Source organism: Cimex lectularius, unplaced genomic scaffold (assembly GCF_000648675.2).
Source record: "Cimex lectularius strain Harlan isolate CLEC.00 unplaced genomic scaffold, Clec_2.1 scaffold264, whole genome shotgun sequence".
Taxonomy (NCBI): Eukaryota; Metazoa; Arthropoda; class Insecta; order Hemiptera; family Cimicidae; genus Cimex; species Cimex lectularius.
This window is the reverse complement of record NW_019394222.1, coordinates 497,501-524,145: the sequence shown is the minus strand read 5'-3', so window position 1 is coordinate 524,145 and position 26,645 is coordinate 497,501. Positions and strand designations below refer to the sequence as shown.

Below are 26,645 nucleotides of genomic sequence, written 5' to 3'. Positions count from 1 at the left end.
ATAACTTAGTCTACCAAGATTACTGCCGATCTTTAATTAAATTATGTACAGCCGTGTTGCTGAAATTAAAAAAAGAACAAAAACAGATCTTACTTATAAATTCTAATTGCGTACTGAACAAAAACAAAGAGAACAGAAGGAACGTGTATCGAACACAGATAACAAGTTGTTCCGCTTATAACGCAAAAAAACTCTCTAAAGAAGAAGCTAACTCAGTCATAATTTCTTAATATGGTGATTTATTAAGTTAAAGATTATATTTAATGGTGAAAACAGGTAAAGAACGTAGTGTTTGTAAACAAGGAGTAATCAATCCACTGAATAAAAGTAAAGAATACCAAACAAAAACAAAAAACCCCAGTTGTCGTAAAAAAAATGACGGATGATAAGTTCGACAGTTATTATCATAACTCTGTTATCGTTATAACAAAAGTAAACCAAATATGTTATATAATAACAAACATGTTTGTATATTAATTCGTTATTTTTGAAAAACAACGAAGTAAATTAAGTGAGTTTTATTTTATTTACTTTATTTTGTAAACCCTTTTGTTCCAAAATATAATCAAAAATTAGTGCAAAATGGAAGAGATTTTAATTCTAATTTTTTTTCTTGTGACCTAACTTTCCATTAAAAAATTTAATATGAAACACTTTTCACTATGAACCCTGTAAGCTTGTTCATATTTTATCAAAAATATTTTTTAAATTATTCGTATCGTGAAGCTTACATGTGTCCAAAGATGGGACGCTAAGCTTTACTGTATTCCGCTTAGTACTGTGTGATGGCTGTTTTCTAGTTTATGTTCGTCCACTGGTTTTCGAGAAGGGAATTTAAATTCCGCATAAATAGAACTAGCGGAAACTTCGCGAAATTTTACGCTATTGGTGAATCGGGAACGGAAACGATACGGAAGCTGTACGTCGGAAGTACGGATGAATGTGCCGAGGTTGCCAACGGTGACAAAACCCGCAACAAATGCTGATGATCCCGGCCTACGCCCCCAAAGAAACAAAGAAAAAAGAGAGCGTGGGAGAGAGACAAATAGATAGGAAAATTGATGAATAGTGTGAGACGCAGAAAGAATGTTGGTGTGTATGTGCGAGTGGGGGGGAGAAAGGTAGATATATAGATACATAGAGAGATAGAGAGGGAGGGAGGGAGAGAGAGAGAGAGAGAGAGAGAGAGAGAGAGAGAGAGAGAGAGAGAGAGAGAGAGAAAGAGGCAGAGTGAAAAAAGAGAGTGAGTGATGGAGAGAGAAGAAAAGAAAGAGCCAGAGTTAGAAATAGAGAAAGAGAGAAAGTGAATGAAAGAGAGCAAAACGAACAGACAGACATATAGAAGGAAAAAGAAGGAGTGAGAAAAAGAGTGCCAGTGAAACAGAGAGAGACTGAGTGAGAGAAAGAGGCAGAATGAAAAAAAGAGTGTGAGTGAGGGAGAAGAAAAGAAAGAGAGAGAAAGAGAGAGAGAGCGAGAGACAGAGAGAGAGACGGACAGACCGACATATAGAAGGAAAGAAAGAGGGAGAGAGAAAAAGAATGTCAATGAAAGAGATAGAGAGAGAGAGAGAGAGAGAATGAGGGAGAGAGAAAGTCGGACAGGCAGACATAGAAGGAAAAAAGAGGGTGTGAGAGAGAGAGTCTGACAGAAAGAATAAGGCCGGGGAAAGTGAGAAAGGGAGATAAATAGAAAAAAAGAGATAGAACGAGGCAGATAATGAGAACGAGAGAAGGGAGAGAGAGTGAATGAGAGTGAAAGACGGACGGACAGACAGCCTGCAAGAGCCTTTAATCCTACTCTTTCTATCTCTTTCTATTTTTTGTTTATATTTCTCTCTCTTTCTCACTTTTCCTCGGCTTCTTCTTTCTGCCAGACTCTCTCTCTCTCTCTCTCTCTCTCTCTCTCTCTCTCTCTCTCTCTCTCTCTCTCTCTCTCTCTCTCTCCTCTCTCTCTCTCTCTCTCTCTCTCTCACACACACACACACACACACACACACACACACACACACACACACACACACCTTTTCTTTTGCTCATTCCCTCTTTTTTTCTTTGTATGTCTGTCTGTCCTACTTTCTCTCTCTCATTCTCTCTCTCTCTCTCTCTCCCTCTCTCTCTCTCTCTCTCTCTCCCTCTCTCTCATGTTGTTGCAATATTGGAACATCTATTTTCGTATTTAATCACCTCAATATGTCGGCATACATTAACAGCATCGCACCTTCATGATCAAATTATACAACTGGTTTATTTTGCTTTGTTAAATTCAATCGTGTTAAAAAAAAAAAACATATTTATGAAGTACATCCAGCCCAATGTCATTATATGCAAAGCTGGGGCGAAATCGTGTGTACTATCGAAAGTGTTCTTTTTTTGTTTTTGTTTTTGAAACTCTTCTACTCATTTAATCATGCGGAAGTGATTTGCATAGCCGTCCTTCGCAAAACTCCGATTTTTAATCAATTGATTAGTATAATAATCTATAATTTTCTCTTACAACGAAACCGTATGTTTATTTTCGAGTAGCATTAATAGAATTCGTACTTGAAAAATTGGAATTAAACTATGCTGATGAAAAACAAACGCACATTCTGCACTGTGGATGGCATATAGATTTTCGATTGGTACACCAACAAACCAATCTAGTTAGTAGTTTGTTACTCGTCTTCTAAATTATTCGAAAAATTAATTTACAAAAGGATTACCTCTATTGCTATTTCAAACCAGACTATCAATTGGCTTTCGAACCCATCATTCCACTTATCATTAACTTCACAGAGTTACAAATTTCCTTACTTCATACGGGACTGGAGTGTTTCTAGATGTTTCTCAGGCCTTCGACAAAACATGAGGGATTATTATACAAATTAAAATTATTTTTACCCCAGGCCTATTATCTGATTATATAATTACACCTGAAGGAGAGATGCACTTATCGCCACATATGTCACCGCCATATTAACACGTCATCCCTCATAAAAAATAGAGGAATGTTTGGAAAATAAAGTTTAACCCCTTAAAGACACAAAATATCACTTTACACTTCGTCGTGAGACTTGTCCTAGCATATACTTATGCAATGAACATGTACTTCAATCCGACAAAGTTAACTATTTAGGGCTTACATTTAATAGAAGAACTTGGAATTCACACACGCGATTAAAAAACAGACTCTCAGCAAACTATTCAAAATGCTGAAGTATCTACTCAACCAACAATCAAAATTACCATTAAAATCAAAACTTTCGACATATACATACATACCTACTCAAACCCATTTGGATGTACTGGGGATGAGCTTATGGATCGGTCAAATATTCCAATATTCAAAGATTAAGTTTTCAATCCAAAATTTTAAGAGTGATTGTTTCTGCCCCTTTTTACGTAAACATAACACACTTCACAACGATCTTCACATGCAAACAGTTTTTCATCCATCAAAACATTTTTTTTTTTTTTGAGAGAGAGGGTTCGCAACAGAAGAGGTTATATCAACCCTCGGGGTGTTTTTGAAAAAAGCCCATTTGTAAGTATGTCGGGTTCGAATGCAGAGCCGCTGAATTCGAACCAGGGTCCTTTACTTCAAAGCAGTGAACGCCTAAACCGTTGCGGCCACCGACGCCCCATGGATCAAAACATATGATCGGAATATTGGAGTGGTCGGTCTATAGGCTCATCGCCTGCAGTCCTTTTTGCCGTAAACGGTCAACTCAAGAAATTATTCCGACGAAATCGTCAGCGGTGTGATAATGGGTTGGCCGTCCTTGACTTTCCATAGGGTCGTTATGACCCGGGCCGGCGAGCATAGGAATGGAATAGCCGGTTGGAAAGGTCAAGATGACACCGGGCGTCCTGTAACTTGTCGGTCCGGATCGTTACCTCGGATAAATAACGATCCGCGATGTCGCAACAGGCTTATGTTTATGTCGTCTTCTTATTACCCCGGTTCCTGATTTTATTCGGATTCGACCATCTCCGCATAACCTGAACTTAAAGTAAGACGGAAAATTTTGTCATCTTTTTTTAAAGCTCCATATATCAACATTTAAAAACTATTTACCAAACCGGTTTTATTACTTCTAACTTTTAACCTTTGATTTTGTTTTTGTTATTTACATAATATACAAAATACATCAGCATTTACTCCAGACAATTTTAATAACTTTGTGTAGCTATATTCGTACATTACGCTATTACAATCGTGTTAAATGTACAGTGGAAGGGGAACCAGACAAATCTGGCATGGTTTTCCGATTTTCTTTTTCTCGGGTGATCCAAATTTCTCTCCTTTAACGATCATTTCTTACAGCTTTGCAAATGTATTTCCTTCATAATTAACGTGTAATGTTCATATTATGCAATAAAATATTATTAATTTTGTTTTTCCTAATCGAAGGCCCGTGGCCTGAATTTCATTCGAGCGACAATGCTCACATTTTCAACATCTATCAGACTATAGTAAAAAAAAATAGAGTAATGTCGCCCAGACAGCATTGGGAAATCGCTACTTCGTACGCAGCCTTATCAAAATTAATATAGGTCTATCTGCGAACAGTGAATCGGCATAGAAATCGCCAGTCTGTGTTGGAAAGGATAATACGTTGAAAGTGAATGATCGGGTCGCTCAATGGCCATCTGGGACGACCTTCGTCTCCTCCGGAAGTGAACCTCGTCACAATAACAGATTTTCCGTTTCTCAGCCGTTGACACGACTTGTAACCGTTGTGAAAGTGAAAACGTGAATCTGTTCTTTCGGCATTGACGGCTAGAAACTTAAAGAAATGAAAAAACCTAAACAGAATAAATCGGAAGTATGTACTGCACTTCAGCTAATCCGCTTGTACAGGGTTTTAAATTAGGTATTCACTATGGATGGTTAGGGACCATCTATGGTGGATATGGGTGCGTTTGTCAGAATTTAAGGAAGCCCCAAAAGGTGAGTAGTAATGTAATATTGGTCTTACATTGGAAGTGTAAAAAAAATTAAGTGTATGTGGATCAAGGAAATGTTTACTATGTCGTGTAATAAATCCTACGGTTTTGTTTCTTTAGTGTTGAATGTTTACATGAAAGTTTATCTGAGTGTCAATAATGGTGCCAAGATCTTTAGCATTTTCAGGTCTAATTTGAAGCGAATTGGATATAGTGTAATTAACGTTGATAGCTTGTATTTTATGGAACGTTATAACTGAGCGTTATAAATACAATCGACTTGTAGTCCTTCGGAAAAGGATTGATTCCAAAAAAGGAATATATAATTTGTCGAAGACGTGAGGAGCGGTCAAGAATGACGTATTTTAGAAAAACACACTTTTCTTGTGTAGGAATTGTTTCACAACAATTTCACACAAAACCAATATGATATCACAAAAATAGCAGCACACTTTATGCCCTGAAGATGACCCGAATAAAGGTCGAAACGTCGGCAAAAAAAAAGGGAAAAAGGTGTTTTTCTAAACTACTTCATTCTAGACTGCTCCTCACGACTTCAACAGATTATTAAACAACCGGTCACTAAAAAATACACATTGTAATATATAGTCTTAAAATATTAGTAAATTGGTTTATGTAGATCTTTTCAAAAGAAAACCATGCAGATTTGGAATAATAACGTTTTTAAATGTAGGATTTAAGGAATTTAATACGATACTTTCGAAAACTTGCAACTTGCAGGTTGCATGCAAATTGATCTATAATTACAAATATTACTTTTATTTCCGGTTTTTACAACCGGAAATATATAACTACTTTTAAGTACATAAGGAAAAATCCCAGTAGATGGGAATTTATTAAAAAGAGAAACTAAAATGGTAGCAATAGTAAGTTTACTTTTAATGTTTTATTATGTATTCGATCAGGATTATGTACCTTTATTTAACATTAAAGACGAAAGCCTCCTTACTCCTAGCCTCCTTCCACTACTGGCCCGATTTCTCCAATTTCAAAATAACTAACATGGTCCAAAGTTTTTATCAATTGGATCCTACCATGTGGAAACATTCGATTGAGATAGATTAATTAGCCGATTTATCCGCAACGCGGTTGCAAGTGCGTCAGTGGATCGAGGTGGTGACCGAATACAAATCATGAAACGTGTCCAACCTCACGCGCGCGCTAAAACCGAATTTATAATTCATCCAATTGGAAACAATTTACAATCCTTTGGGTTATAGGAACGCAATTCCTATTAAATTTGTTAATTAAAAATATTAAAACACTAAAAAAAGTCAGATTTTATTTTGAGGCAAGCGGAGCCTGGAGTTTGACCATTTCCCATCATTTTATGATTTTGTCTCTCGGATACGGCCATACTCGCAGAAGTATTTATAAAAAACTTTAAAATAATTTCACCTATGGTGGCCAAACATAACACACATGCACAGATACATTAATGACATGACTCGCTACAGTAAACATCATCAAGCGCAACATAAACCACACAAAGTCCTTGAACTTTTACATTAAAATATTATATTCACTGCTGAAGCCAAACAAAACAGTATAACCTTTTTCGACTATTACAATCGCCATCTTCAGAATTGGTCATTTTGTTGGTTGACCGTATTAATAAAATATAGAGTAAAGGCAGACAAAATGATCGGAAACGAACAAATAACAAAAGACATTTGTTTGCAATGGAATAAATCTTGAAAACTTGTTAAACTTCTTTATAAATATTTGTAAAACTTTTTTCTTTTTTATGATTAATATTTAAATCATCACCATTAATGTGTAGTGCCATTAGGTTGACTAATGGCTCTTGACCTCCTCGTCAACTTCCGCCAGTTTCGCTCATATTCAAACTGTTTCGATAAATGTTTCTATTTTCTCATCTATTATTAACTGGCAATTTTTCCGAGGTCTTTTATTTGGAATGTGGAAAAGCAATATCTGCTGCTCGTCCTTTACCGCTGGATTCGCTCTGATTCTAGAAACCTCGGGGACAAACTCAGAAACTAGAAAAACCCAGACCTCCGATAGGAACGATAATTCAAACAGTATGAAGGCTAAGAAAAATAGGAATAATTCAGAATTATTATTTTTTACAACAGAATCGGATGGTCACAAATGAAAGCTTAAACAGGAAATAAATGGTAAATTGACTATCGGATAAAATATATTTTCCTTCTTTCGAGTATTTGATGTGTGGAATGTCATTGGAGTCAAATAATTCTTTTTGTTGTTTCTTTTCAATCGTCATAAATAAAAACGTGTAAATTTTAAATGATTAATTCTTTTGAATTGAGGTAAAACGTAAATATTATATAAGTTGAGACTGTATAAAACCTTTTTTGGTGATGATATACTCCAAAATATCGGACACGTATTCGCCGCACCCTTTGGTTTCGCTAAAAATATTTTGAAAGTTGAAATTTTTCGGTTTTTAATATTTTTATTTCGCCGTTCTACTTACGCTGTTCATATCAACTCTATAAATATTTCATTTTACACACTTTTTTTATGCAGATTGCATTAAAATTATAATAAAAGCAATCGAAGTTTATCAATAGCCAAAACATGTCTAAAAACCAAATATTTTTCAATTAAACTAAGTCAAATTTGTTTTCATGACATAGTGGCAATTTTTTCGTAAAACCAATATGAAATTTCGTTTTAGCAACTCAAGAGATCACTATATACAAATTTTAAGTTTAAATTTAAATTTATCGATTTTTTGACCCATAAAATGTTTCCAATTTTCCAGAATTATCGTTATCGCCGTTATCGGAATATATGATTGAAACAGCTATTATTCAAAAACGGCTAAAAGGATATTAAAATCAAAGGGCCCATTTGAAAGAAAACCGCTTTTTAACGTCGTATATACCATAAAAATAAATAGAATATTTCTATAAAAAATACACAAAATAGCAAAATTATTTGTCAGAAATTAACCCCTTTTTTTAATAGAAATAATAGGCAGATTTTAATGTTTGATACAGTTTATAAATTTATGTGTAGTGGTCTAATTGACCATATTAATTATTTCAATTAATTATTCTTTCTATGTAAGATCTTGGTTGAGATGAACCCTAACCATCCCTAGTGACATAACTAATGCAAGCTCTAACATCATAATTTTTATCAAAATCTAGTAGACCAATTTTCATGGTTGATATTTCATTTTAAAGAATTTGTCTAGAGCAATTTATGAACTTTCAACTTTAAAAAATGGCGAAACCCGGGTTTATTCACAAGAAGTGGCGGACACGTGTCAAATATTTTGGAGTGTAGAATCGCCAAAAAAAGTTGGGTCCAAAACCGTGAACTACCTGGTCGTCCCTTTGTCAATTATTTTTGTAGCCCTGATGATTGATAATGATATGATACATCGAAATAAGTTGGCAAACAAGGAAGTTTCATTTCAAATTTACTCTATAACAAATCGTGGAAATATAAACAGAAAGAAAACAGAGCTATTAACACATATTTTTTCAAAGCATTTAGCTCTTTTTCTGCTTCTTTCTTCCCGATATGTTCTTTTATGCAAAATTTTAAAAAACATTTTAGGCCGAAATTAATTAAAAAGAGGTTTTTATTAATATCAGGTTTATTTGTAAAATTGTGTCGATCAATAAAATTGTCCTTACTCCAAAAACACGGGTAATATGTTGTCGACGGTTGAAAATAATAGATATATGCTAGAATTTCATAGCTAAGCTGCTTTAATTGTCCATATTCTGTATTATAACACGAGGTCAGTATTTGTCATACAACAGGATAAATCTTTCCCGACTACCAATGCTCTTTTTTATATATTTTTTATTAAATCAAATTTTGTTTCGATTTTGACTTTCAAATAGAGAAACATATCTCCACGTCTCACCTGCTGGTTTTCATTCAGCTCATGCGATACGAATCGAAGTTGTTAATGTTTTGATCAAGTTTTATGGGGATTTGCTTCCAAAATTTCCTTCTAAAAGAATTTCGCCATCAATTGATGTTTGACAAGACCTTTGAGATTAACGAGTTAACACAAATCTACATCGTAATACTCCGAAATGGATATTTTCTAAATAAATGGAAACACGCAGTCATCGAAATGATAAAATAGCCTAATTAAGTAAGAAACAATCCCTTGAGCTGCTGTTCCTTCAGTATACTCAACCTATTATCCAAAGAGAATCCAACTTTTAAAAATCCTTCATTGCTTCACAGCTTCCCGATACACTATTTGGCTTCCGCTCTCTTTATCTCTATCTTGCCACTTAAAATTTCATGTGCTAAGTCGGAAATCGAATCCAGAACCCAGTTTAAAACCCGACGCCCTAACCTCTCAGCCACCACGGTCCCTGAATGTCACAATTGTCACATAACAAATGCAACTAAAATAAATATATTATAAATAAATAAAGAAAGAAAACAAACATTGTTATTAACTAGAGTACACACTGTAAAAGTCTATCTTTAAATTGCAAATTAGTCAAAGAATTTGAAGAGAAAATGTAAATATTTTCAAGACTTTTGCAATTAAAAATCCATCATGACTGTACAGTGTACTGCGCAAATTGTATGGTTTCATAGAGGACACAGTTGTTTTGATAGAAACTTCTAATAAGTTCAAATTCTGGTATAGATTAGTAGATGCATATATTATAACATAGAATAGAACCTAACAGCTATTTAATGAAGAAATCTCTTACCCTGAATCCTTACTAGTCGCATCTCGTCGAACGAAAGAAGATATAAACAGTTTTCCAATTTGTTTTCGCTCAAATCTCATGTTTAGTGAGAAGCCAGAACAGCAGCTCACAGTTTCATAACGGGCAACCATCTGCAAGGATTGGCCATGTCAACGAAAAATGGAAAGTGAGGGAGGAGATACAGGCAGATGCCAAACTAGGCATGCCAACCGATGCCACTACACCAAAATACAATTTCACCAATAAGTACAAGGTACTGATACCAGAAAGGGTAGAGTGTAGGAAAGGAAAGCCACTGAAGACCAACTCGTACAACTCAAAAATTGGTAAAGAATCGGGATTTAAGTAAGTACGCTACAATTTTCAAATCTGAAATCATAAAAATTAAACATACACCAGAGAAATAAAACGGCTCGGAACACATTCCAGGAAGATAGACATTTTCTCTGACTGTCAAGCGAGGTAAAAACAAAAAGCGTATGGAACTGGATGGAAGTCCTGGCAGAAGTCAACGACGCCAATGACCTGACCCTGGCATGGGTCCTGGCCATCGGGGCATAGAGGCAATGAAAAGGTTGACATGGCCAAAGAGGGAACCAACTTGGACCATCTAAGTCTCGAACCCTACTGTGGCTTAGCATATTGCCACAAAAAAAGGATACATCCTAAAATGGAGTCGAAAATTTGGTGGAATAATACCCCAGGCATGAGGCACGCGAAAGGCATTCTACAAGACTTAAAAACTACTGGAGGTTTTACTGCAGGTTTCTGGTTGGACTCCTGATACACTTGAAAGAAGGCACATGCACCGGATAGGAGTACAGACTGAAAAAATGCTGTACAGATACTGCCAGGAAGAAGAGAAGAGCGTAGAATACATCTTATGCTTTCGTGAAGCTACATGCTATGTAGGTGCAGCTCTTGCACGTACGAAATGCCGCAAGCAATTTCCTATACTAAGGAGCCGCTGGCGAAGCTATGTAGGTTATCAACAACCTAAAGCTAACCGGTGAGGTATAAAAATAGACGAGCACCATAGACTCAGGTCGAGGTTCAAAAGGCCTCGTGCCCGCCCTTTTAACCCTATCCATCCACATCCCTATCCAATTTTGTTTTTCACTCACTTCGCGTTCAAATCTCATGTTTTTTTTCGTCCAGAAACGGCGGAAAACGCTCTCGTGATGGAAAAATAAATGCCGTGAGAAATTCTCAGAGGTTGCATTGTGTAGCAGTACCAAACAACCGACTCCGATAATAATTTGAGTCATTTAGTTTTATTATCTGAGTCGTCGATTGTGATAATTTGTCTCAAATATTCTTCTTGTAAGTTGACTTTATTTTAAAAAAACTCGTTTAATGTTGTTAATAATAATTATTATTCACTGTTAATAATTATTCGTCCTAATGTGATTTACATCAACGTCTTATCGGTGTCTTTATTATTTACCTTTGAAAATTGCGTTGCTTTTGAGTCTTTTAAGTGACACTGAGTATTTTGGATTCCTGTTTTTTCGTCCCACTCATTTCGGCCCTCGACGGCTTTTATCTCTCGGTCCAAATGACATCATTGTTGCACAATGTTCACCGCAATTAGTCCCACCCGGGGCGGCGTTGAGCGCGTACCCTCCACGTGGCGAAGGCCGGAGCCTTTTGATTTAGGTCCACGTGAAATGGGTTCTGATAATCGGTATGCTAATATTGACCTATTTCGTCCTGTCGCTACTTTTATGACTGTAGGATAACCGGTGCATTACCGGACAAGCCTTTAGATTGACACATTGCCTTTTTCAAATGTTCTAAACGATCTATTACCTCTTTAGGTATTTCCACCTGATAACTTATCACCTACGTCCATAACAGTTAACACTGAAAACAAACTACTTAAATAACCTTCGACTTCACTTTCAAGACAGTAAGTCTGTTGTTTCAAAGAGCCCGCTTGTTAGTCTGCTCGTGTTACGAGAATTACTTCAAAGATATTTCCTGATTTGTCTAATTAATAATAAAAATGGAATTTTTCGTATTTCCATATTGGCTGTACAATAATTGTTTTCGTATTTTCCATTTCTCCTTGCTTACATTATGTACAGGACAGGACTCTTCGTTCGACGAAGATTAGCAACAACGATTTTTTTTTAATTAAAAGAAAATCAAACTAAAGACAGCTTGATTGATTTGATTTATTTGCAGAGATCTTATCAATTGACAAGGCGATTGTTGTGATCGTGCATAAATATATAATGCTCTCTCGGTAATCCGAATTAATTGCTGCAAGGAGGGGTATTCGGATTTCCGAAAAATTCGGATTCCAGATGGTGTGACGTCATAAGTACAAAAAACAATTTCAACACAGCGCTTCATTATTATTGCATACACAAAACAAACCTATTAGGATATTTATACAGGGTGTTCGGCTAATCGTGTTACAAACTTTGCCTGTAGATTCTAAATTCAAAATAGAAACAAAATTTCCTAATTAACAATGGCCCGATTCTCAAGTTTCGGAGTTATTCCCCTTTTTCTGATTTTTGAAGAGTTCACCATCTTGCTTCAAATAAACAATGATAACTCCAAAATTAAACGGTTTTGGAAAAATCCGTTAAAACCATTGAAAAGTACGTTAAATTTCCAATAAGATGTGATCAATACTAAATTCGTAAACGTAGGTGAAATAAGTGTTTTTGTAGCCAGAACTTAGAAAAATAATTTTGTTGTTGTAAAAATAATGTTGTCAAACCTACTATGGTGATTCTGAACTACTATTACCAAACCTAGAAACCAGCAAATTTCAGAAAACGTACTCCATTTAATATCCTTTTTTGTGGTGCAGTATCTTTTTTTAATTACTTTTTTTCAAATATGAAGTAATTGATGAAGGAAAGGAAAAAACCGTGGTTGACGGATTGGTAAGGTGGAATCCAGGGAAAAAAGAACTATTAGGAAACTTTGGAACTTTCAGGAAACAAAAAGTAATCTAAACAATTACACTTACAATTACTCCCTCTCCCTCTCTCTCCCTCTTCACGAAAGTATTTCAACTACGAGGTTATATGAACCCTCGGGGTGCCGGTGTTTTTGAAAAAAAAAACCGTTTGTAAGTACGTCGGGTACAAATGGAGAGCCGGTGCCTTCCAACCCGGGACACCCTTTACCTTACAGTGATGAGCCCCGTCTCAACGCCTAAAAGCTGCCACCAAAGCCCATCTAAGTTTAATATGACACGCGGACGACTTTAAATGCACCCGATATCTTCCTTTTTAGGATGTCGATAGGTTGATGTGATGATGGGATGCAAGGAAGCGAGTTTGGTATCCCCAATCACTGCATCCTTTTGGTTTATTTTATTTTTTCTAGTCCCTTGATTCAGTTCAATTGACAAGATTTGGACTTTTAAGACGTAGTAGATCACCGAATCATCGCTGCAATTGTTTTACTTTCAATATACCCATGTAGGTGTTTTCTCGGCCCTAATAGTCCCCTGAGTTTTACCCTATTTCACTGTAATGTCGTAGCCAGTTTTTATGGGAGTTCTTTAATCATGAGTTTAATGAGTCTCTTCTGCTTTTGTAGTATAGGTTCCAAGTATAGGTTGCAAGTCTTCCTCCAGCCAGTTTGTCTATTTGTTAAATACCTAGATTTCCTTTGTGCCCTGGTGCTGGTACTCAAGGTATTGTCTGGTTATGTTTTCCCAGGTTGGTTTTGGTTAAATACACTGCTTTGGGGTGGGAGGTGTTACGTAAGAATGCTTTTAGTCTGCTTGGCTGCTGATGATTTATTTTTTCAGCCTTTTTTTAAAGATTTTGTAAGGTACAAGCGTTGATGGCATGTAGTTCAGCTTGAAAGATCGAGGTTCCATAATGAGTTTGATTGCTCATATTTTGGGATCGCACAGAACGTAACTGACCGTTCTTTTGTTTTGAAAATATTTTTATACCATATAAAAGTATCGGCTTTCTCCTGATTTCTTATCCTCCTTTTTGGTCTGTTAAAATTTTGTAAGGTGTTTCCAGCCTCCATTTCTAAGAAGGGGGTCTGATTTTATTTGTTATGGTTGTACGGCCGAAATATTTAGTCTCCTTCCAATTTATTTATTTTTACAGTCTATTTGATCTTTCCTTAGCTTCTCGTTGTATATATGACTCCAATGGAGGCAGGTATAATAGTGTTTCTGAGACAGCTGGTCTGGTTGTAGTCATTGCCACATGGATGCATAAATTTGGCAATCTTTGCTCACTGCCTAGTTTTAGGGTAACTTGGTTTTTGTAGAGCTTATACTATTTTCGGTTTTAGTCCTCAAGATTTACCTAGGTTTTTCTTGTGACCATTAGTAATGTTTAATTTTGGTTTCGATGCATTGTAGTTGAGGGTTTCCAAGTTCACCTTCTTATCAAAGATAATTCCTAAACTCATTTTTAAAAAAATAGGGATTAATTCTATCGTTTTGTGCCCTTTTTGCGTACCGATCATCCAGGCAATATGGTTTGCCAGTTTCATATTTTAAGAGTTTCCTTAGTAAATTTAGTAAGTAGTAAAAAGAAGTAATTTCGAATGAGTGTCAAGACAATGATTGGTCTTCACTCTCGGAGCCGGCAGACTTAAGGGTGGAAAGTTTACCGGTGCAGTTGTGTGTAGTTGGATAGACCTCCACTTACAAAGAGCCGGTTTTCTTTCTTTTTTTCGTCCACCAATGCGCAATTGACCTTTGGCAAAAATCGCGATTCGCGGAATGAGCGCTTCTCCTGCGGGAAGGTCGCTCTGGAAACTCAGATCATCTGACATTTCGCTTATCGAGCTCCCCACTAGATGCCCTTGACAATCGCTCATATTATATTGGTTAAAACCAGTGGTGAAAAACATTTAGGACTAGGACGATATAGTTTTAAGACTTTTTTTCGAACAGTCTCAAAACTTCATGGCTAATTATTGTGATCTATGACATGGCCGATCTTCCATCAGTCTCATAGAATAAAGTACTTGAAAAGTTTTGAGACTACTGATGCCTCAATAATTTTGATTGTGTCGACAGAGAGATTAAATGTTAGCTTTACTGTGAAATAAAACTGGCTTAATTTCTACATTGCATTTAAAAAAATAATTTTGCCAAAATACTGCCAAATGTAGCGGATTTTGTAATTTGTTAAATTTTATTTTTCTCCCTGTTGTAGATTAGCATTTTGTCTAAATAGTTAATTCCCCCACCAACAGTGACAAATTACACATAATTATACACTTTGCCGGTGACTGACCGGGAGAAGGCTCTCGAGCATTTTTATTTGAACAGAACAAAATAAAACCAAATTTAAGTACTACATTGAAGACTGCAACACTAAAAATCATTCTCAAGATTTAGCTTTTAACGTGACCGTTTGTTACGGTTGCAAGCTGTACACTTCAAACTCAGACCGTCCGTTTTTATAGTTACGTAAACCGCCAGGTCGCATCAACGTTTAATTATTTCGCTCGTAATTCAAACACGGCAAATAGCTGGACAAGAGTCAAGGTGATCTGCCAAGGTTACAGTTAGTGAGGATGCCGGGGAACGGTGAATTGCATTTGAAATTTATGGCAAAACTTTGAATTATCCAAACAGATCCCTGCGAGCACAGGGCTTTTTAATTGATGATATGAAAAAAGCATGGTAAAATGATTTGCCACTTCATCCGCGACACCCAAAGACTTAGTAAAGCCATCCTGTGAGAGAAAGTGCTTTATTCAAACGAAATCGAACAATATTTTTTTATGTGATAATCAAGATCAATGTTCTAACCATCATCACACAAATAGAGATTTTGCTCCCTATCATAACTATTATGTAACAACGTAATAAACAATGATTCAGATTCGCGTATGTTTTTTATGGAGAAGATTGGTTTAAAAACAGATTGAATGAAATACTTTTCACTCGTTAGAAAGGTAAAAGACGCAAAACAGACGTTTATCTATTTTATTTTTGTTTTTAAACTTATGAGTTAGGTAAACAAACGCACTAGCTATGTTTTTAGTATAACCGTCAACAGCACTTCAACGAGAAAGGTAGAACTGCAACTTAACGTAGATTTAAAAAAAAAAAACGAGTTTTAAAAATTACTCATAGGTCAAATCATATAGGCTCGGAGAATGGAAAAACACCGAAGGAGCTCGGAGAATGTTAGATCTTTTGGAAGGATTCTCCAGGATAAATTCCAACTATAATTCGAAACAGCTGCCCCTGCTGTGGAAAACTGGAAGTACCAAGGTCTAAGCCGTTTTCCGTTTTGAAACCGCCGGCGGTGATAAAGGTGAGATGAGCAGATAAATAAAATCAGTGCTCTCTATCTAATCCGAACTTCGGTACTTAGAACATTCCAGAAATCCAATAAAACAAAATTGATAATTTTAAAGGGAACTAATGAAACAGACAGAAACAATGAAAGAAGAGAGAGAGAGAGAGAGAGAGAGAGGGAGGTAGTGTATGAGAGAGAAAAATAAAAGAGAAACAATGAGTGAGTGAGAGGTAGGGAATGAGGGAGAGTGTATGAGAAAAAAAGAAGAGAGAAAGAGTAAGAGAGAGAGAGAGAGAGAGAGAGAGAGAGAGAGAGAGAGAGAGAAAGAGAAAGTGAAAGAGATTGTGAGTGAAATAATGAATGAGTGAATATCGTTTTTATTTAAAAAATCTCGATATTTTAGGTCGCGTTCGACCTTTCTTACAATTGAAGAGAAAGAGTCAGAACTTTAAAGGACACAAATGAAACATTATGTACATGTTTAGAGAGAGAGAGAGAGAGAGAGAGAGAGAGAGAGAGAGAGAGAGAGAGAGAGAGAGATAGAGTGAAGACAGTGAATGAAGAAGATAGTGTCAGAGAGAGAAAGAAAAGAGAGAGAGTGTGTGAAAGAAAGTGAATGAATGAGAAGGAGAAAGTAAGAGAGGAAAGGGAGAGAGAATAATTGAGTGAGCGAGGAGTTAGTGAGAGGTAGAGTCAGTCATACGAAAGACCTAGACCGTCTTACACTATACGAATTTTCGAGAATTTCTTTTGGGGAAATGAATCCCTCACCTCTTTTCACTAAAATTAATTTAGATCAGTTCTACATTTTTCTTTAGATAAGTATGATCTACCTACTGCTTAAAAATGATTAAAAATGAGGAAGGAAAGATTTTTTAAAGAAAAATTGGCATTATGTATTATAACGGTATGCAGGGGTGGAAGGTAAGGACGGGATGGATTGTCAGGGCGTTCTTTTAACAAGAAGAAGACTTTTCAGCAACCGAAAAAAAGGTTTCGGAAAAAATAAATTACAATATTAAAATTAATACTAATACCATATAAAGCATACCCCGCCCATCAATTGTGAAGAACGTCCCAGAAGACAGGTTTCCGGCAGGACACCGGAACAAGAACCTGAAGAAGTTAATTTTCCTTTTGGGAAGTTAAAGAGAAGAAAACTTTCTTAATGTAAACAATGCTACTTCACAAAAAAATAATTGATCTGCGTCGTCCTGCTAAAATGCGTTTCATCCGACCTTTGTCCTTTTAAGCCTTTTGCGTTGAAGTTGTAAACAACATTGTTATAATATTTATTTTAATAGGTTTTAATATTGCGTTGTGTTATTTTTTTTATATATATTATTATTTTAACACCCTTTGTAATCCGAATTTTTCAGTCATCCGAATAATTCCCCAGCAGCACTGGTTCGGATTTCTGAGAGACCACCGTAGCCAAACGGATGGGAAGCGATTAGAATAGATTCTTGGAAATCGCCTAGGTTGTGAGGTAAAAAAGTTTTCTCGTTTCACATTTGGTATCAATGCGACGGAAGAAACCACTGCCTCCCAGTGAATCATCTACTGAAAGACCACAATAAACTGGTTTTGACCTCGCGTCGACGATTCCCATCTCGCTCTACCATCTTCAAATTCCTACCGATTTTGCTTGATCTCAGTAATAGAATAATACACCACCGGTCGTTTTGACAACCATCTTCTGATCAGATACAACGTTTTTGACTTAACATCAAATAATACACCAAATAAATAATTTTTTTCTAATGATATTACCATGTAAGATTCTAACCTGTAACTAAAATTGGGTTTGGGGTAAAACCCATGTGCTCCCTGTGTCACCCACCTCGTTTCGACATGTCAAACAAAAGTAAAGAAATTAAGCAGCTAAAATATCATGAATCTAGTTATCTAGGGCATACCCATCTTAGCAAGCGACTACAAAAACAATACAAATAAAAAAATTGCAAAGAACTGACAAGCGGCTTATCTTGCATCCTCTGTGTGGAAATCTGACATCTCCCTATTCCCCATTTTAAGAAGGAAACCGTGATTCGCAGAAATGGGTGTTAGAAAGGGTAAAAGCTTTCTTCTCGACTATCTCGCGTCTCCGAACTGGACATGGCATATGTGGCGCTTACCTGCACAAGATTGGGTGTGGGTCTTCCCCAAAATGTGAATCCTGCGACGAATTTGATCTCAACTACATTATGATGAAATGCAAAAAAATCGAACTGCGGAGAGGAGATATGCTTCAAGCATTGGAAGGCTTCTCGGTCGGGGCCCCTTCAATCTAGCTACTCTCTTAAGTACAGCAATGTACAGAATCCTGTATGACTTCATATGAGAGACAAATTTCATTCTAATACTTTCTATATTTCTGTTTCAAATTTTGGCTTTTTTTGGACGCTTTGTTCAGCAGATTATGGCATCGGCCGTCGGCGGGGTGGTGTGCGGTGTTGGCCGGCTGGGAGGGTCAAGGGGGCTATATGGGCAGGTTGGCCCTGGACCCCGGGAGAGTTTGGTCCTTTCCATAAATGGTTTGTAAATGGTTTTCAGCCACTCTCCAAGAGGGGGTCTGTCAATATGTTATTTATGCAAGGAAAAGAATGGTTGAGCGTATGAGTGCCTCCTGGTCTCTCCGCGGTGCGTACCTCGGAGGCCGTCACGGCCTAAGTTAGTTTCTGACCAATGGACTTTGTCTAGGGTTAAAAAAAAGTTATCTCGATGGAGCGATACTTCAGCTGCTATTACAATTTCCGGGCGATAGTCTTCGTGAATTGAACATCCGTATTCGGTAGATGTCCATGCATCTTTGTGATCAATAATCTTGTGATCGGTAGAAATGGATAGGGATTCACTATGATCTAATGATTTGCTAATATGAATCTCTCTCTATATGGTAGATTGACATATAGTCCTACGGTAGGTACTTTGTACTGGGTCGAAAGGATTTCATCCTTTCAAAAACTCCCTAGATCGATGGGTCGTATCGGACATACCGACCTTTTTGGTCGAATTATCAGGTCAAGCCCTCTGGTATATTTCAATTCAACTTTAAACTAGCCTAGGAATTGAAAAAAAAGCAAATAACAAAGATATACATAGCGCTTTCCATAAAGAGTTGTGCGTCGAGAAATGACGTGTTATTTTGTTAAATAAAAAATCTTTATTCATTCGGAAATTCCAACTTATAGCAGTACCGTTAAGTTTAGAAAATTATTAGTTGAAAATTTAATTAGTTCAGAGAAAGGTCGAACTAAATGAAAATTTCATCGTCGATGCTAAATTGTGAATAGCACACCGTATGCAATGATTAAGAAAAACCTTTAGTCGATTGTTACAAATGCTGACCAATGATAATTTATATTCGGGATGTCTATAAATTATGCCCCCTTCTTTTTCACATTCCCCAACGTATTAATCTTTATTAAATGTTTTCCTCTGTTTAATGTATTCTCTACTCTTTTTAGTTTCAAATGCTGTAGGAGATAATTCCCATTGCGGTTGTGGGTATGTAGGAGGGGGGTTGTGTAGTATATTGACTGATGTTAACTTAAATACTAAAATAGTTCATACACAAAAGGACGAAATGTGCGAGTGAAAAACAAGCAGTGATAAGATACCAGTTGAATATTCAGTCACATTTGTTGTTTTCGTCATTTTCCTTGAGTTTAAATGATGCTCGAACTGAATGCGAACCTCGTTTGAAATCCGCGATGTTCGGTCACGTCCCAGCATAATGTACACCAGTTATTCGTTCCCGTTCATCACATCTCCGCTTTGTTTTGTAAGGATACAATTTTAATTCTGGCCTGTCTGTTGTGTAACGTTGTTTAAAACTTATCTAACCGAGCCCAATGTTATTTTTTCGTTTTTTATGTAGCAACAATGGAGTTCATATCAGCCTACAATGCTCTGTGAGGGTCGATGGGGTTACTCGATATTCCGGCATCGGCTATCTCACTCAGTCACACAAACTAACGAGGGACTCTAGAACAACTTACTGTCGTGCATAAGTAGTGTCTTTCTATCGGGTGTCATGTCTGCTCGCTCCCTATTAGGGGCCATGGCACTCCTCGATCAGGTGTGACACAATGAGCCACCATTCCCTACAAGCGAGACACTGCGCGGGATGTGTCCTCAAATCAGGTGTCCGTGTGTCAGACGGGTATGGCCCTTCTTTCATATCAGACTCTCGGGACGACATCATGACACGCAAGAGCTTCACGAATGATCCGGCCCTTAAAATATTATTCTCACGGTTTTTAAATGATCTGTAAGAATCCCTCAAGGCTGCAGTGTGAAAGTTGGCAAATTAAGAATAAATTTTTCGCGGGCATTATACTCATCTTTATACTTATCATTATATCTTTCTGCCACACCTTACCTATGAGAATCTGGATTTTTTATCTTATACAACCACCAAAACTAAATGCCAAAGCTGTCTAAATTGAACTCGACATCCGTCACCAGCTATCAAAAATTGTCCAAGGTAAAACAACCTCACTCTTCCCATTAATTCATTAATCATTAATGTTGAAAAGTATTACTTTTGAATTTGGCTCGAGTTTTACCTACCTATTGATTCCGTTCTGTCCCATTTGATTTTTGTGTACCAGATTTTTTAAATAAAGTTGAGCATGTCAATATAATGCTTGTTTTCATAGAGATAACCCCCTCCATTACCTAATTAGGAATCTACTGTCTAATTTATAAAACTTTAATTTACCACATACTATAACTATCTAATTTTAAATACTTGAATAAGGGGTCCGCCCTGGATTTTGTTCTGTGAAAGGGTCCGTTGGCTAAAAAGTTTGGAAAGCCCTGGCTGTACATATTTGCTCTGAATTAAAAAAAAACACTAAAGAGTGAGCCGTTATGTAGTGATTTTTATATTGCACTCTGTCCGGACGGTGATTTCGCTTCCGTTTCATTATTCAGTCAACAACAGCGTTCAACTTAATTGGGCCAATGGAGGAAGGTCAAGGATCCGATCGATCCCCACCGAAGAGGATTAAAATGAATCAGCAGTATTCGTTTGACGTCTTTGGGATTCCACGTTCAATCTTTTTACCTGAAAGTTATTCAAGCTTTCGGTATAAGAGGCATAATAAATTTACGAGCAATCAGTTCCATGTTTGTACCTCATTTGTCTAAGTGGCTAGCGATATAAAAATACGAAGAAATAAATTACATAGCACCTACTGCCGTTTTTCTGGTAATCGTTTCTCCCTATTGCTGTAATCCTAAATTATATTTTTCCATTTAACCACCCGACAGCTGTACAACTAAAAAATCTGACGATCTGATGAAAAGACAGGATATTCCATCCAAACCGGCAGTTTCTGTGTTTATTTTCCAGTGTGTAACGATATGTAAAGAATGACGGTAAACTGCAAACCTCCTATTGGACAATGCTAGGACGCTTGTCATCAAACAAAACATAGATTTGGTAATCGTTAACTGAAGAAGGGACTCCAGAACGATCTCTCCCTCTTCTAAGTGGAAATCCCCGCTTCCGATCCTGAGTAAACCAATCGAAGGTGGTACTTTCTCTCAATTATACAGTACTAAGGTACTAGACTTTCGTTGGGTCTTACAAACATATTGGCCAATCATTTTTAAAAGAATGTTTTAAAAATTACTGACTGAATGACAATCAACAAAGAATCAGAAAAACCCAAGATGTAATTTAAACGAATTTACCTTATTACTGGCTGTTCATCCGTAGGACTATTTTTCGCTGTTTAAATAGCAATAATGACAATAAGAAAACGGAAAATCCAACAAACACTTGTTACAAACTTATACAAAAAAATAAATGTTGAAACCATTCTAATTAGTTTTGATCCCAGTTTTAAATGTTAGTATTGACTACAGGTATAAACTCCTACCTCTCTACCTCCTCTCCTACCAGTAAAAATTCAATGACTCCCGAAAATTCGTTTAGTCTAAGATGGTCTTGGTGTTTCTGACTAACACTTACTCAGTCACTCTCTCACTCCCTCACTTATTCTCACTTTCTCCCTTTCATTCACTCACTTTCCCTCACTCACTCAATCCTTCTCACCTACTTTCGCCCTCTCATTCATTCATTTTCTTTCATTTCTCTCACTCAATCCTTTCCTTCTCACTTACTTTCCCTCTCTCATTCGCTCACTTTCTTTTTCACTTACTCTCTCACTCTCTCTCACTTTCTCTCTCTCTCTCTCTCTCTCTCACTCTATCTCTATCTCTATCTCTATCTCTATCTATGTATNATATATATATATGTACACCTAACTCTCTTTCTCGTTAATTATAAGAGAATTGTTCGCGACCTAAAATTACGAGTTTATTTAATAAAAACGTTATTAACTCATTCGTTCCCTCACTCACACTGTCTTTCTCTCTCACTCTCTCACACTCACTCTTTTCTTTTTTTAAACTAACGTAAAGATATCCTTAATGCTATATTATATACAAACAAGAATTATATTATAATCTTATGTTCAATTAAAAATTAAATTATTTTGATTTGACATTGCATTCAAATATTGAAAAAGTAGTTAAACTAATAACATACATATAAAAGAATATTTAATATGATCAACAATAATAGAACATAAAATAAAAACTCTAACCTTTACTATAGCACTAACGAACGAGACTTGAGGCTTACTAACGCATTTGCTAAACTTTTTTGTAGGAAAATTTTATAAATTACCCCCTTAAATAACAAACGAGAAACAATTGGAAAACCCCAAGTTGAAATTAAACCAATTAGCTTATAGAATAGATTGTATCCATCACGTAAAAACCTACCGTCCCCGTTTTGCAATGCAAGATGCAATAAAAAAGAATAAGGAAAAAGATAAATTCATTAGTGGACGAAAAACATAAATGTTGAACCTATTCTAATAATTAGTTTTGATCACAATTTTTGATATTACTTTTGACTACAAGTCTTTCTTTTTAACTCTGAGGTCTCAACATATTTTCGTTAAAATATTGGGTTGTCCGGAAAATAATGCAGGATTTTAAGTTTTCATTAAAAAAAATCTATATAAAATATTCTGTTTACGTTTACAGGATTACTCATTTGTATGAATGTCAACACTTATTAATCCTCTTCCAAATGATATTGTTTGTTTACCTCTGTAGCATTCCGCTACTTGGAAATAATTCAGTCATCCTTATAATGTCAAAGCGAGAATTTCGTACGATTTTCTTTTACGAGTTTAAACTCGGCCGAAGCGGAGCCCAAACGGCTAGAAACATTAACCAAGTCTGGGGCGAGGGTTGTGTTAATGAGTGCACTGTGCAAAGGTGGTTTAAAAAATTTCGGGAGGGAGATTTCAGCCTTGAAGATGAAGAAGGTCGTGGAAGGCCTTCCTCTCTTAATGATGATGTTCTGCGATCAGTGGTGGAAGAAAACCCCAAAACAACTGTTCGAGAACTTGCAGAGCAACTCAAAGTCAGTAAAACGACCGTCGCTGACCACCTCAAGGCGATTGGAAAAGTGAAAAAACTCGAAAATTGGGTTCCACACTCATTAAACGATCGCCAAAAAAATCAGCGCTTTGATGTTTGTGCATCACTTCTTTGTCGAAACAAAAATGACCCATTTCTGGCCAGAATTGTTACATGTGACGAAAAGTGGATTCTCTACGATAACACTAGACGTTCTGGACAGTGGCTCGACAAAGGAGAAGCTCCAATACATTTTCCAAAGCCCCCAACTCATCAAAAAAAGGTAATGGTTACGGTATGGTGGGCTTCATTTGGTTTAATACACTACAGCTTCTTAAATCCTGGCGAAACCATCAATGCTGAATCATACTGTAACCAAATTAATACCATGCATCAGAAATTGGCAGTAATGAAGCCCTCTTTGGTCAATCGGAAAGGGCCCATTTTGTTGCATGACAACGCTCGACCACATGTGTCACGTGTAACGTCACAAAAATTATTGGAGCTTGGCTATGAAACTTTGCCTCACCCACCCTACTCTCCGGACCTCTCGCCTACTGACTACCATTTTTTTAGACACCTGGACCACTACTTACAACACATAATATTCAAAAATCAAACGGAACTGGAAAATGCATTTATTGACTTTATCAATTCTAAAAATTCTGAATTCTACTCAGACGGAATTAATAAGTTACCAACACGTTGGGAGAAATGTATTGAGAGTATGGGAAATTATTTTGATTAAAGAACATTGCTTTAAAGTAACTAGTTTCTTTTTTTTTGTTTAATACCAAAATCCTGCATTATTTTCCGGACAACCCGATACTTTGTAGCACACGGTAGAATATCGTTGCTTTCGTTATCTTTTTGGCCATATAAAGTCAGTATCGTGATTTTCATTTTTTTCAGTCCCAGTACTTCGACATTTACTGTAATACGATCACGAAATGCGGGTTTGTTGAGAGGACGGAACTTTTTCTTGCATAAAAAGCGCATGATCGCCGCCCTACTGAGGAGGAAATTTTCCTTTCGCACTATCGCTGTATAGAGTAAAAGTAAAATCTCTTATTAATGAAAGACGTCGGCCTTTCTTTCAATTTGGAACTCGTGCTATTCAAATCGATGATATAATCTACGCATTCTACGGCAACCTCGGGCCCGGAGCCGCAGTTATCGAACTAACGGAAACACTCATATTTGAATTAAAAGAAACACGAAGATTGTGCAATTTACCTGCCGAAGTTGGGAAATTAATTCGTTTTCTACCAGCTTCTGGTCATCAGGCCGAACAAAAATCGTTTTGATTTTGAGGAAATCGTCGACGCCGGCTAGTTCAGACTCTCATTAACAAATATTGAATATTTTTGTCAAAAATCTATTCTTGTATGTTTCACACTAGTTGACGGCGGAAGTAATGCAGCCTTTGAACAAGCTTACGTTTTGTTTAAAAAAATGTTAAGCAACGTCAATGTATTACAAAATATAAATTTTTACATGTAAGCACATGCTTTCTCTTATATAACAATGCAGAAAAGTCAGTGGTACACAAAAGAACTAACTACTATCCGACAAAAATTGCAAAATCTAAACGATTTATGTAGGCTTTTTAACTTTGAAAGTTTTGTGTGTTTTGATGAAAAGAAACGGAAACAAATTTAGAATAGTAGTTTGTGGCAACTGTACCTGCAGAAAGAGCAGCAAATGACGCAATTGACTGATAACGCAAATATTAAACCAAGAAAAAATATAAATATAGATCCAAACTATCAGTTTTGATGGAAACGATTTTAATACAAAATTTTGTGATATGGTAAACAATTCCACTAATATATATATATNGTGTGTGTGTGTGTGTGTGTGTGTGTGTGTGTGTGTGTGTGTATAATAATAATATAATGTTATTTTTTGATCAGAACAAGTATTCGCCTTGCCTATTTCCTTAAGGGCCGGAAAGATTTGATAATCTCTATCCAAAAACTCGAGAATATATAGATCAATCAATCTGTTTTCTTTGTTATTGATGATTTTTGTAGGGTTGCCTGTCATATTTGCTGCTTTAACATTTGCTATGATTTTGCAAATGCCTCAAAAAAACCGTGACTTCCTTCTTTGCACTCTAAGCGTAGTGTACCGCGGGTGGCTATTTAAGTTTTTTTACCACTTTGACTACCAAATTTTGAACAAATTCCACGCTTGACTGATGACAACCATACAGTGTAAAATAATAAAAATTAATTCAAATTTCGAATTTCATTGGACCTAGGAATAGGAACAATTTCCATCCAAGGTAATCTATACGATAGTATCACTGTTTTCACTTGTGCTATTTCCGGTGTAATGAGACTGGCAACAATTGTTAATTTAGTTATTTTCACAATTTCTCTTTCTCTAATTTTATTTTCAACCTTCTATTTAGTTTATTCATTTATCCATTAGTTTAAGACAAGAACATTGATTTTATTGATGATATGTAATTTAATAGGTATCGGGTACTATAAGTCATAATCTACCTTAAATGAAATAATAACGAAGGTGGTACGGAAAAAACTAGAAACCTAGCAAAACCATCAATTTTCCAAGCTGAGATCCCTACAAAAATTCTGTGTCCAAGAAAATTAAAAAAAGGATTAAAAGTTGCACAGATATTATCAGACAGCCAAGCAGCGCTGAAGTTTAGTCTTCACTTTCAAAGCTGGTGTAGGAATACGTAATATATCTATAAATCCGGGAAATCGAAAACAGGAAACTCTGATGTGGGTGAGGGGATTGAATGCAACAAGCTGACAAACTAGCAAAAACAGGAGCAGCCCTCACACTCATTGAACTAGAACGGCAAGGTCCCAAAGCACGCTAAAATAGATTGAAAAGATGACACACTGGATGAATTCACGAAGTTCCTCAACATCTCAACACGGAAAATTAATCTACCTCTCTCTCAACAGGCAGGACTTATACTATAGAAAATAGTAGGCCTTTATACTGGCAATCCCTAGATAGAAACACATAGGCATGAGAACACGTCCTGACTGCAAATCCACTTCAGAAAGGCTAAAAGGCACTAAGACATATCGAAACGCGTTGGCACGACGCGAACGAAACATCATCTTTAATTTGATTGTTTTTTCTGTTTATGAAACTTGAAAATATGAATATTTCTATAATCAACTGAAGTTGATAGATTTACGTTCCGTATCTGATTTCGACTGCTTAATCCATTCATCACTGATTTCCTCTCGCCACCATTCTCTGCTACATTCATGTTAACGTCCTTTTTTTAATACTC

The 26,645-nt window shown here is 36.3% G+C and overlaps 1 protein-coding gene and 1 long non-coding RNA gene across 3 annotated transcripts in view; one reads left to right on the top strand and one right to left on the bottom strand.

The window, feature by feature from the left end:
* LOC106674141 overlaps positions 1-17,166 on the bottom strand; it is a 62,220-nt gene extending 45,054 nt beyond the window's left edge. The window contains exon 1 of the long non-coding RNA XR_002910941.1: positions 16,942-17,166. This is a non-coding gene — a long non-coding RNA (uncharacterized LOC106674141). The remainder of the gene's footprint in view (positions 1-16,941) is intronic.
* LOC106674140 overlaps positions 1-26,645 on the top strand; it is a 179,914-nt gene that overhangs the window by 69,413 nt on the left and 83,856 nt on the right. The window lies entirely within an intron of this gene.